This window comes from Neofelis nebulosa, chromosome 4, assembly GCF_028018385.1.
Source record: "Neofelis nebulosa isolate mNeoNeb1 chromosome 4, mNeoNeb1.pri, whole genome shotgun sequence".
NCBI lineage: Eukaryota > Metazoa > Chordata > Mammalia > Carnivora > Felidae > Neofelis > Neofelis nebulosa.
The window spans coordinates 125,456,735-125,469,252 of NC_080785.1; the positions used below are offsets into that span (position 1 = coordinate 125,456,735).

Sequence of the window (12,518 nt, forward strand, 5' to 3'; positions counted from 1 at the left end):
AAACTGGCAAAATACAAGGATAAAGAGAAAATTCTGAAAGCAGCAAGGGATAAACGTGCCCTCACATATAAAGGGAGACCTATAAGACTCGTGACTGATCTCTCCTTTGAAACTTGGCAGGCCAGAAAGGCTTGGCACGATATCTTCAGTTTGCTAAACAGAAAAAATATGCAGCCGAGAATCCTTTATCCAGCAAGTCTGTCATTTAGAATAGAAGGAGAGATAAAGGTCTTCCCAAACAAACAAAAACTGAAGGAATTTGTCACCACGAAACCAGCCCTACAAGAGATCCTAAGGGGGATCCTGTGAGACAAAGCACCAGAGACATCACTACAAGCATAAAACATACAGACATCACAATGACTCTAAACCCGTATCTTTCTATAATAACACTGAATGTAAATGGATTAAATGCGCCAACCAAAAGACATAGGGTATCAGAATGGATAAAAAAACAAGACCCATCTATTTGCTGTCTACAAGAGACTCATTTTAGATCTGAGGACACCTTTAGATTGAGAGTGAGGGGATGGAGAACTATTTATCATGCTACTGGAAGCCAAAAGAAAGCTGGAGTAGCCATACTTATATCAGACAAACTAGACTTTAAATTAAAGGCTGTAACAAGAGATGAAGAAGGGCATTATATAATAATTACAGGGTCTATCCATCAGGAAGAGCTAACAATTATAAATGTCTATGCGCCAAATACCGGAGCCCCCAGATATATAAAACAGTTACTCATAAACATAAGCAACCTTATTGATAAGAATGTGGTCATTGCAGGGGACCTTAACACACCACTTACAGAAATGGATAGATCATCTAGACACACAGTCAATAAAGAAACAAGGGCCCTGAATGATACATTGGATCAGATGGACTTGACAGATATATTTAGAACTCTGCATCCCAAAGCAACAGAATATACTTTCTTCTCGAGTGCACATGGAACATTCTCCAAGATAGATCATATACTGGGTCACAAAACAGCCCTTCATAAGTTTACAAGAATTGAAATTATACCATGCATACTTTCAGACCACAATGCTATGAAGCTTGAAATCAACCACAGGAAAAAGTCTGGAAAACCTCCAAAAGCATGGAGGTTAAAGAACACCCTACTAACGAATGAGTGGGTCAACCAGGCAATTAGAGAAGAAATTAAAAAATATATGGAAACAAACGAAAATGAAAATACAACAATCCAAACGCTTTGGGACGCAGCGAAGGCAGTCCTGAGAGGAAAATACATTGCAATCCAGGCCTATCTCAAGAAACAAGAAAAATCCCAAATACAAAATCTAACAGCACACCTAAAGGAAATAGAAGCAGAACAGCAAAGGCAGCCTAAACCCAGCAGAAGAAGAGAAATCATAAAGATCAGAGCAGAAATAAACAATATAGAATCTAAAAAAACTGTAGAGCAGATCAACGAAACCAAGAGTTGGTTTTTTGAAAAAATAAACAAAATTGACAAACCTCTAGCCAGGCTTCTCAAAAAGAAAAGGGAGATGACCCAAATAGATAAAATCATGAATGAAAATGGAATTATTACAACCAATCCCTCAGAGATACAAACAATTATCAGGGAATACTATGAAAAATTATATGCCAACAAATTGGACAACCTGGAAGAAATGGACAAATTCCTAAACACCCACACTCTTCCAAAACTCAATCAGGAGGAAATAGAAAGCTTGAACAGACCCATAACCAGCGAAGAAATTGAATCGGTTATCAAAAATCTCCCAACAAATAAGAGTCCAGGACCAGATGGCTTCCCAGGGGAGTTCTACCAGACGTTTAAAGCAGAGATAATACCTATCCTTCTCAAGCTATTCCAAGAAATAGAAAGGGAAGGAAAACTTCCAGACTCATTCTATGAAGCCAGTATTACTTTGATTCCTAAACCAGACAGAGACCCAGTAAAAAAAGAGAACTACAGGCCAATATCCCTGATGAATATGGATGCAAAAATTCTCAATAAGATACTAGCAAATCGAATTCAACAGCATATAAAAAGAATTATTCACCATGATCAAGTGGGATTCATTCCTGGGATGCAGGGCTGGTTCAACATTCGCAAATCGATCAACGTGATACATCACATTAACAAAAAAAAAGAGAAGAACCATATGATCCTGTCAATCGATGCAGAAAAGGCCTTTGACAAAATCCAGCACCCTTTCTTAATAAAAACCCTTGAGAAAGTCGGGATAGAAGGAACATACTTAAAGATCATAAAAGCCATTTATGAAAAGCCCACAGCTAACATCATCCTCAATGGGGAAAAACTGAGAGCTTTTTCCCTGAGATCAGGAACACGACAGGGATGCCCACTCTCACCGCTGCTGTTTAATATAGTGCTGGAAGTTCTAGCATCAGCAATCAGACAACAAAAGGAAATCAAAGGCATCCAAATTGGCAAAGATGAAGTCAAGCTTTCGCTTTTTGCAGATGACATGATATTATACATGGAAAATCCGATAGACTCCACCAAAAGTCTGCTAGAACTGATACATGAATTCAGCAAAGTTGCAGGATACAAAATCAATGTACAGAAATCAGTTGCATTCTTATACACTAACAATGAAGCAACAGAAAGACAAATAAAGAAACTGATCCCATTCACAATTGCACCAAGAAGCATAAAATACCTAGGAATAAATCTAACCAAAGATGTAAAAGATCTGTATGCTGAAAACTATAGAAAGCTTATGCAGGTAATTGAAGAAGATATAAAGAAATGGAAAGACATTCCCTGCTCATGGATTGGAAGAATAAATATTGTGAAAATGTCAATACTACCCAAAGCTATCTACACATTCAATGCAATCCCAATCAAAATTGCACCAGCATTCTTCTCGAAACTAGAACAAGCAATCCTAAAATTCATATGGAACCACAAAAGGCCCCGAATAGCCAAAGTAATTTTGAAGAAGAAGACCAAAGCAGGAGGCATCACAATCCCAGACTTTAGCCTCTACTACAAAGCTGTCATCATCAAGACAGCATGGTATTGGCATAAAAACAGACACATAGACCAATGGAATCAAATAGAAACCCCAGAACTAGACCCACAAACGTATGGCCAACTCATTTTTGACAAAGCAGGAAAGAACATCCAATGGAAAAAAGACAGTCTCTTTAACAAATGGTGCTGGGAGAACTGGACAGCAACATGCAGAAGGTTGAAACTAGACCACTTTCTCACACCATTCACAAAAATAAACTCAAAATGGATAAAGGACCTGAATGTGAGACAGGAAACCATCAAAACCTTAGAGGAGAAAGCAGGAAAAGACCTCTCTGACCTCAGCCGTAGCAATCTCTTACTCGGCACATCCCCAAAGGCAAGGGAATTAAAAGCAAAAGTGAATTACTGGGACCTTATGAAGATAAAAAGCTTCTGCACAGCAAAGGAAACAACCAACAAAACTAAAAGGCAACCAACGGAATGGGAAAAGATATTTGCAAATGACACATCGGACAAAGGGCTAGTATCCAAAATCTATAAAGAGCTCATCAAACTCCACACCCGAAAAACAAATAACCCAGTGAAGAAATGGGCAGAAAACATGAATAGACACTTCTCTAAAGAAGACATCCGGATGGCCAACAGGCACATGAAAAGATGTTCAACGTCGCTCCTCATCAGGGAAATACAAATCAAAACCACACTCAGATACCACCTCACGCCAGTCAGAGTGGCCAAAATGAAGAAATCAGGAGACTATAGATGCTGGAGAGGATGTGGAGAGACGGGAACCCTCTTGCACTGTTGGTGGGAATGCAAATTGGTGCAGCCGCTCTGGAAAGCAGTGTGGAGGTTCCTCAGAAAATTAAAAATAGACCTACCCTATGACCCAGCAATAGCACTGCTAGGAATTTATCCAAGGGATACAGGAGTACTGATGCATAGGGGCACTTGTACCCCAATGTTTATAGCAGCACTCTCAACAATCGCCAAATTATGGAAAGAGCCTAAATGTCCATCAACTGATGAATGGATAAAGAAATTGTGGTTTATATACACAATGGAATACTACGTGGCAATGAGAAAGAATGAAATATGGCCTTTTGTAGCAACGTGGATGGAACTGGAGAGTGTGATGCTAAGTGAAATAAGCCATACAGAGAAAGACAGATATCATATGGTTTCACTCTTATGTGGATCCTGAGAAACGTAACAGAAACCCATGGGGGAGGGGAAGGGAAAAAAAAAAAAAAGAGGTTAGAGTGGGAGAGAGCCAAAGCATAAGAGACTGTTAAAAACTGAGAACAAACTGAGGGTTGATGGAGGGTGGGAGGGAGGGCAGGGTGGGTGATGGGTATTGAGGAGGGCACCTTTTGGGATGAGCACTGGGTGTTGTATGGAAACCAATTTGACAGTAAATTTCATATATTAAAAAATAAATAAATAAATAAATAAATAAATAAATAAAAAAAGAAAAAAAAAAAAAAAAAAAAGAAAATGTCCACCAACTTTTTTTGGATTACTGAAGTAAAACTGACATACAACATTGTATTCTTTTCTACTGTACTATATAATGATTCAACATTTATATACACTGCAAAATGTTCACCACATTAAGTCTATTTACCATCTGTCATCATACAAAGTTACAGTATTTTGTTTATGAAGAGAACTTTTAAGATTTACTTTCTTAGTTACTCAGATTTGCAATTCAGTAATTCAGTATCATTGACAACAGTCACCATTCTGTTATATCCCCATGACTTACTTATTTTATAACTGGAAGCTTGTACTTCTTGATCCATTTTGACCCATTTTGCCTTCGCAGAAGCCCCCTGCCTTGTGGTAATCACCAATCTATTCTCTGTATCCACAGGTTTGGTTTGGGTTTGTTTGTTCATTTGTTTTGTTTTTTGGATTCCAGCTATAAGTTAAATTATGCAGTCAGTATTTGTCTTTCTCTTTCTGACCTTATTTCACTTAGCATCGTATGTTCTAGGTCTATTCATGATGCCACAAATGATAAGATTTCATTCTTTTTTATAGCCGAGGAGAATTACAATGTGTGTGTGTGTGTGTGTGTGTGCGCGCGTGCGTGTGTGTAACATATATACATACGCATACACACCACATCTTCTTTATCCATTCATCCATCTATGGTTGTTTAGGTTCTTTGCCTATCTTGACTACTGAAAATAATGCTGCAATCAATATAGGGATGCATGTATCTGTTCAAACTAGTGTCTTTATTTGGGGGGGGGGGGGTGGAGATAAATATCCAGAAGTGAAATTGCTGGATCTTATGGTATTTTTTTTAATTTTGTGAGAAACCTCCATATTGGTTTTCACAGTGGCTGCACAATTTTACACTCCCACCAACAGTGCATGAGGGTTCCCTTTTTTCCACATCCTTGTCAATGTTTTTTTTTAATTTTTTGTCTTTTTCTTTTAACTTAAATTTTAGTTAACATTACTTTTTGTCTTTTTGATTTTAACCCTTCTGACAGGTGGGAAATGATATCTCATTGTGGTTTTGACTTGAATTTCCCCAATGATAGGTGATGTTGCACACCTTTCCACTGTTGGCCATGTGTATGTCCTCTTTGGAAAAATGTCTATTCAGATCGTCTGCCCTCATTTTAACTGGATTTTTATTTTTATTATTATGTAAGATCTTTACATGTTTTAGACATTAACCCTTGTCAGATGTATGACTTGCAAATGGAAGTTACCTTTTAATTGTGTTGGTTGTTTCTTTCACTGTGCTGAAGGTTTTCAGTTTGATGTAGTCCCAATAGTTTATGTTTGCTTTTGTAACCATTGCTTTTAGAGTCAGATCCAAAAGAATGTCACTTAGAGCAATCTCAAGGAGCTTACTACCTGTGTTATATTCTAGGAGTTCTATGGTTTCTGATCTTACATCCAAGTCTTTAAATCATTTTGAGTTAATTTTTTATTTGATGTAAGATACTGACTTAGTTTCATTATTTTGTATGTGGCTGCTTAATAAATAGTTCCCAACACTATTTATTAAAGACACTGTCCTTTCTCCATTGTTTATTTTTCACTGCTTTGTCATAAAATGACCATATATGCGTGGAGGTTTATTTCTGGGCCCTCTATTCTGTTCCAGTGATCCAATGGTCTGTTTTTATGCCAATACTCAAGTGTTTGATCACTATACCTTTGTAGTACTGTCTGAAATCAAGGAGTGTGATGCCTCCAGCTTTGTTCTTTTTTCTCAGGATCACTTTGCCTATATAGGATCTTCCATAGTTTCACACACATTTTAGTCTTTTGTTCTATTTCTGAGAAAAATGCCTTTGGAAATTTGATAAGAACTGCACTGAATTTGTGGATTGCTCTCAGTAGTATAGACTTTTTAATGATCAATTCTTTCTTGCTTTCAAGTGTATCTGTCTTTCACATCTTTGGTTAAATTTGTTCTTAAGTATTTTATTCTTTTTGATGCAAATGTTAATGGGGCTGTGTTCTTAATTTCCCCTCAATAGTTGTTAGGGAATAAAAATACAACAGATTTTTGTATATTGATTTTGTACCTTGCACCTTTACTCAATTTATTAGTTCTCACAGTTTTTTGGCGGAATCTTTATGGTTTTCTACATATAAAATCATGTCATCTATAAAGAGTGATAATTTTATGTCTTCCTTTCCAATATGGATGCCTTTCATTTCTTTTTCTTGTCTAATTTCTGGCTAGGACTTCTAATACTATGCTCAAGTTCAGTAGAAAGAGTTGGCATCCTTATCTTATTTCTAATCTTTAGGGTAAAACTCTCAGCTTTCTGCCACTGAGTATGATGTCAACATCATAAACTTCCTTTTTCTTTTTCTTTTTTTTTAAATAGGCTTTACTCCCAGTGCAGAGCCCAATGTGGGACTTGAACTCACGACCCTGAGATCAAGACCTGAGCTGAGAGCTAGACACTGAATTGACTGGGCCAACCAGGTACCTCTACATCTTTAAAGACAGAGGAACGAGAACACAAAAGATGTCATTAAATATCCCATTCTTCCCAAGAATTATTAATGAAGACTGAGTACCATGATGTAGAAAAGAGATAGCATTACTGGCTTAGTAGAATCCATGATGGAAAAGTAAGCTAATCAAACAAGCAATTACAGTACAGTGTGATTTTCATTCTGTCCACAGTGATATAGGCATTGGAAAGAAGCCTAAGACTAACCCAGAGAAGAAAAGCCATAGAAAAATCCTCAAATTTTAAGTTTTCAGTTAGCAACAAAAAGAGTTGATGAAAGATGGGAGAAGGGGGCAGGGTGGGGAGAACATGATATTTCTAAAAGAAGGAATATAATGAGTAAAAACAGGAGAAAATGGCATATTTAAACATTTTTTTTTATAATTCAAGTTATTGGAACGTATTTAGGAAGCTGTGGGGTAGGGGAGAAATAAAGGTTGAGAGGTAAGCAATGGTCAAATAATATGGAACCTTCTAAAGCCATATCGAATAGTTGGGAGTTGATCAAAGGAAAACAAGGAACAATGGAAGATTTATAGCTGTTTGTGATAATCTGATTAGATTTAGGAAATGGTTTAGGAAGATCACTCCTACTACCTTGTCTGGGATGGCCTGTAAGTAAACAAGTCTAAGGAAATCAAAACAGAAACTAATATTAAGTTTAAGAACATTCAGAATACTGTGGAATAAGAAAAAGCCATAACAATGAGAAAAAGAACTGGCTCTTCCTGGAGGGCTAGAGACTATCCAGAGCAGAGGCTTCCCCTAATTTACCTATATGCAGACCTCATACACACTAACACACCCATTCAAGACTGGGGGAGTCTCTTATATATCAGAAGACCCAAACACCTAACCAAAAGATTCATCAGAGGTAATAAATAGTTACTGTTTTTAGCAACTGAATCTGGGAATAGTTTATTACAGAGCAATACTTAACTCGTCAAAATACTTTACTCAATCTTGGCTTACGAAAAATATCTAAGAAACCAAGTAAAATTAATTTTTTCCTATTTATTATTGAGGGTATTAAAAATAATCTTCCCCTAAGAGTCAAAATCATGTGCTAATATTTACCCAATGTCATCAACTCCTGTACTGATTAAGTAAGATTATAATTTTTATCTTGCTTGGAAAATAAGTTGTCCATCAAGAAATAAATATTATACCTTTTAACATAATATATCCCCTATATTAGGGAATAAAAAAGAAATGTTGAAATCCCAACCCTTAGGTCCATGAATGTGACCTTATTTGGAAAAAGGTTCTTGCAGATATAATCAAGTTGAGATAAGGTCATATTGGATTAGTGTGGGCCCTCAATCCAATGACAGGTGTCCTTATTACAAATACAAACTTAGACACAAGCACACAGGGGAGAAGTCTATGTGACGACAAAGGGGGAATTGATTAAAGTCATTACACATCAAAGAACACGAAAAACTGTGAGCAGCTACCAAAAACTAGAGGAATCAAGGACAAATTCCTCCTTTAGAGCCTTCAGAGAGTAAGACCCTACCTACCTTTCGATTTCACACTTCTAAACTATAGTACTGTGAAAAAATCAACTTCTGTTGTCTTAAGCCACTCAGCTCATTGTACTGTGTTACAGCAGTGTTAGGAAGTAAAAACAGAGACTTTTTGGATCTGATTATTTTATGAAGGAAAAAATGCATTTATCATAGACCATGAGTTATACTGCTTGTGTTTTAGCCCTAAAGGCTTCAATTTTAAGACCTGAATACCTATAGAACCTAGAAACTAAGTATTTGTGTTTATTTGACTGATAAAATGTCCATTCCTTTAAAACCATTTGGCAAAAATGTAACAACCTTTACTTTATTCCCAGTAGTCTTCCCATGATGCCAAATTCAGAAGTTTTGAATTATCAAATTAATGTGAACCACAGGAAAGCTCTCACAAGTATCTTCTCCAGAAAGACTTGGGAAAGGTCTCAATTTCCTATTGTCAATCTTAATTTACATGTCAATCTTAATTTACATGATGTAAATATCTTCATTAACTTCAACCTTCAGAAAAACATTAAAAATGATCTTATGGTATCACTCTGCAAGGAAAGGCTATCAATGTTTCCATAAAAACTAAGGATGTTAATCAAAGGTAAGGTGAAATAAGGAAAATCTCCCTTTGTTGGAAGCTTACCTTTTAGGGAAGTTCTTGGGACCACATAATGTGGAGGTATTGTAGGTCAAAGATTCCTGGAATAAAAATAAAAAATATGCAAATAAATACACTTTTCAAGTATAAATAAGCTTATGTGCAGCTGATACTTAACTACTGCCATTCTAAAATTAAATTAGGAGGAAATGAAAAATAAATATGGTTGGTATAAATGTCCACCTTGATAAAACTGCCCACATTAGGAGCCAGGATACCAGGTTCCTTTCTCTGCTTTGTCTCCCACTAGCTATGTGTCTTTTGAAAAGTCAGTTCAGCACTCTATCCTTTCTTTGTTAGTATAATGGCTCTAGGAGCCTGTGATATTTTGTGGTATTCAGATTCAATAAAAAAGACTACTTCTAAAGAAAGTATATTACAAAAGCTTATAAAATAATGAAAAGGTAAACAATGAACTAGGAAATATCTGGTTTTTGATAGTCATATGAATGAGGGTAACAGTAACAAAAACAAAACATTCTTTCCATAAATATGGTATTATACCTTCTCTTAAAGCCACCAAGTTAAACTTTAATTGCAAAATAATTCTGTGCCTGAGAGTATTTTCCCCTGAAGCAATACTGTGTCCATCTAAGGAAAATATAGATATACAATATTACTGAGAATAAATGTATATACTTATATCTTCATGTTTATGTAACATGTGCATCCTCTAACCAACTTTCTATGGTAAATAATTTTACTTCTGAGCAAAATAACTGTCTTATTTCTTTTATAATTAAAAATATCATTTTCTGTAGATACATATAGATTGGCCACTCAGAAATATCATTACACAGGTCTAACCTAATTTACATATAAATGTAGCATAATTGATTAGGATAGAAATATTACATTTTCTTGATTAGCCATAAATACAATATCACTTCCTAAGATTATAATAATTTACCATATATTAAGTACCTAACTACCTTTACTTTCAAGTTAATATCAATAATGTCCAGGAGGTAAGGACCAAACATGTCTTTTTTATATTGTTAATATATACAGAAATTTAATTTATCTTTTTTAATGTCCTTTAGTACATATTTGCTCAAAATAAATAAAGTGCCACAAATGATTATGACAAATGAAAGGAAGTATTTCCTATTCAACAGACAAATATCCTATAGTCAAGTTAATAATGAATCATAAATAAATCACCATTTGTTTTATTTTACTATGGTCAATCACCAGCTGCATGTATGTGAATTGACCACCAAAGTTCAATGTGTACCTAAAAGCTTCACTTTTTCTTGTATTAAGAGTAACCACTGATTAGAAGGTAAAGTTTTATTTATAGCTATTGGCATCATTTGCAACTCTAACTCACACATCATTAACAACAGTTGAAATGATAATAATCCTGAGAAAAACAAAAAACACAACTTTGGTCAAGGTTTCATTCTTTCCTTTCAAATCTTACCAAAACTTGACACACACACACACACACACACACACACACACACACACACACACACACACATTCTTCACAGAATGAAAGTAATATTATATTTGTCCAAATGAAGGATATAGATTTGAAATGAAAAATTAGGTTCTAACTTTATTCATGAAACAATAATCAAGTTCCTATTATTTAAAAGCCCAAGATCCAGGACAGCTGCCTGAGATGGGATGCTGGTTCAATTATTTACTAGTCATGTGATCTTGACCAATTCATTAACTGAAATAAGCCTCAACTTCACCTGTAAAGTGGGGACAATAGCATTATTCAGCCACAAAGAACAACTGAAAATTAAATAACATAATGCAATTTAGGTATTCAGGCTCCTACCTGGTATATGGCACTCCAGTAGTAATATTGTAGTAACAGTGGTAAAAGATTCTCATATATTATAAATGGTTGCATGAAGGACAATACACACAAAAAGGAAAGTCAGCACCTAAAAAACTACATACTACCAAATATTTTCTCAATGTCTAAAATATTTAGCATTAAATTCACCCCTCTGATTTTTGGATTTGCTCCCAGAGGAAACACTGGCCAAAAATAAATTACCTGTTAGATGGCCTAACACAAATACATTTATCAGACTTGTTAGCTATTATGGAGCAAAGAACAATGCCCAAGGGAATGGAAGGCAAGATGGAAGGGCTGGAAAAAAAAGGAGGAATATGTGGGACTGATCCCAAGAAGGTCTCTGAATCAACATTTGCACCTTAAAGAACTTGCCCCATCCAAAGGTCCTGGAAAGGACTGCCCTATGTACTGTGTAATTAAAACTAATTGGCTGTAGCAATTGAACAGGGAGGAATGTTTGAACCACATTAAGCCTAATAGGATTCTCTCTTAGAGATTGTAAACTGTACCAATGAGATAAAGGCAAGTAAAGGTGAAATTATTGTAAAAGAAACTAGTCTGTTGAGAGAATCAGAGAATCAAACAGTCATTCAGAAAAAACTAGGGTTGGCATAATATACACCCTTAATTCTGATCCCCATGAGAAACAAGGGATTAAATAAAAGGGGTGACAAGTAACCGCAGTCCCTATGAGGTCAGATTTTACCTAGTTTTCTCTTCTTATGTAGATCACAATCATTTTGCCTGGCATATGGTTTCAACAACCCTTCTTTTCACTTGAACTAGTATAGATTTCTGTAACTTGCAAGTAAATGGTTGCTGGTTAAGGAATGAGCCCAGTGAAGGCAACCTTTCTGGGCATAATATATAAGTTCAGGTATGTGCCTAAAGAAACTGGGGAAGTCATGTAGATGAGTAATAAAAAGATAAAGCATGAGCCCCATGTTGGGCTTTGTGCTGTCAGCAGATTCACTATTTCCCTCCCTCTCTCTCTCTTTCTCTCTCTGCCCCTCTCCACTTACACTCTGTCTCCCTCAAAATAAATATTTTTAAAAAAAACATACAACAGAAATCACCCCACAACACTATTTGAAAGAAAATCTATATACACAAATTTTCATGACTCATAAATATGATTCATACTCAGCTGTTTCTTTACTCTTACAGACCAAGAGATTTTATATTTACATTTATTCATTTATTCCAAAATAGTTACTGGGAAAAGAAACAGAACTTTATTCCTAACTTCATGGTATTTGCTGACAAATCAAGCTACTACTCTACATAGCCACCAACATCCAAACAAACAAACATCATCGAAATAAATGTAAAATTGTAATAGACTGTTCTCTGTATTTGAGACTATTTGCATTTTGTTGTTGTTGTTGTTCTTGTTTGACTTTAGATTCACATATAAATGAAATCATATGTTATTTGTCTCTCTTTGTCTGACATATTTCACTTGATTTCATACTTTGGGGCTGAGTAATATTCCATTGTGTATATATACACCACATCTTATCCAATCAACTATTGA

General features: G+C 35.5%; 1 protein-coding gene across 6 annotated transcripts in view; it reads right to left on the minus strand.

The window, feature by feature from the left end:
• CNTN4 (contactin 4) overlaps window positions 1-12,518 on the minus strand; it is a 914,517-nt gene that overhangs the window by 671,741 nt on the left and 230,258 nt on the right. For all 6 annotated transcript variants that reach the window (XM_058726189.1, XM_058726188.1, XM_058726182.1 and 3 more), the window contains one exon: window positions 9,145-9,200. The gene's annotated coding sequence lies outside the window, so the exon portion shown is untranslated. The remainder of the gene's footprint in view (window positions 1-9,144; window positions 9,201-12,518) is intronic.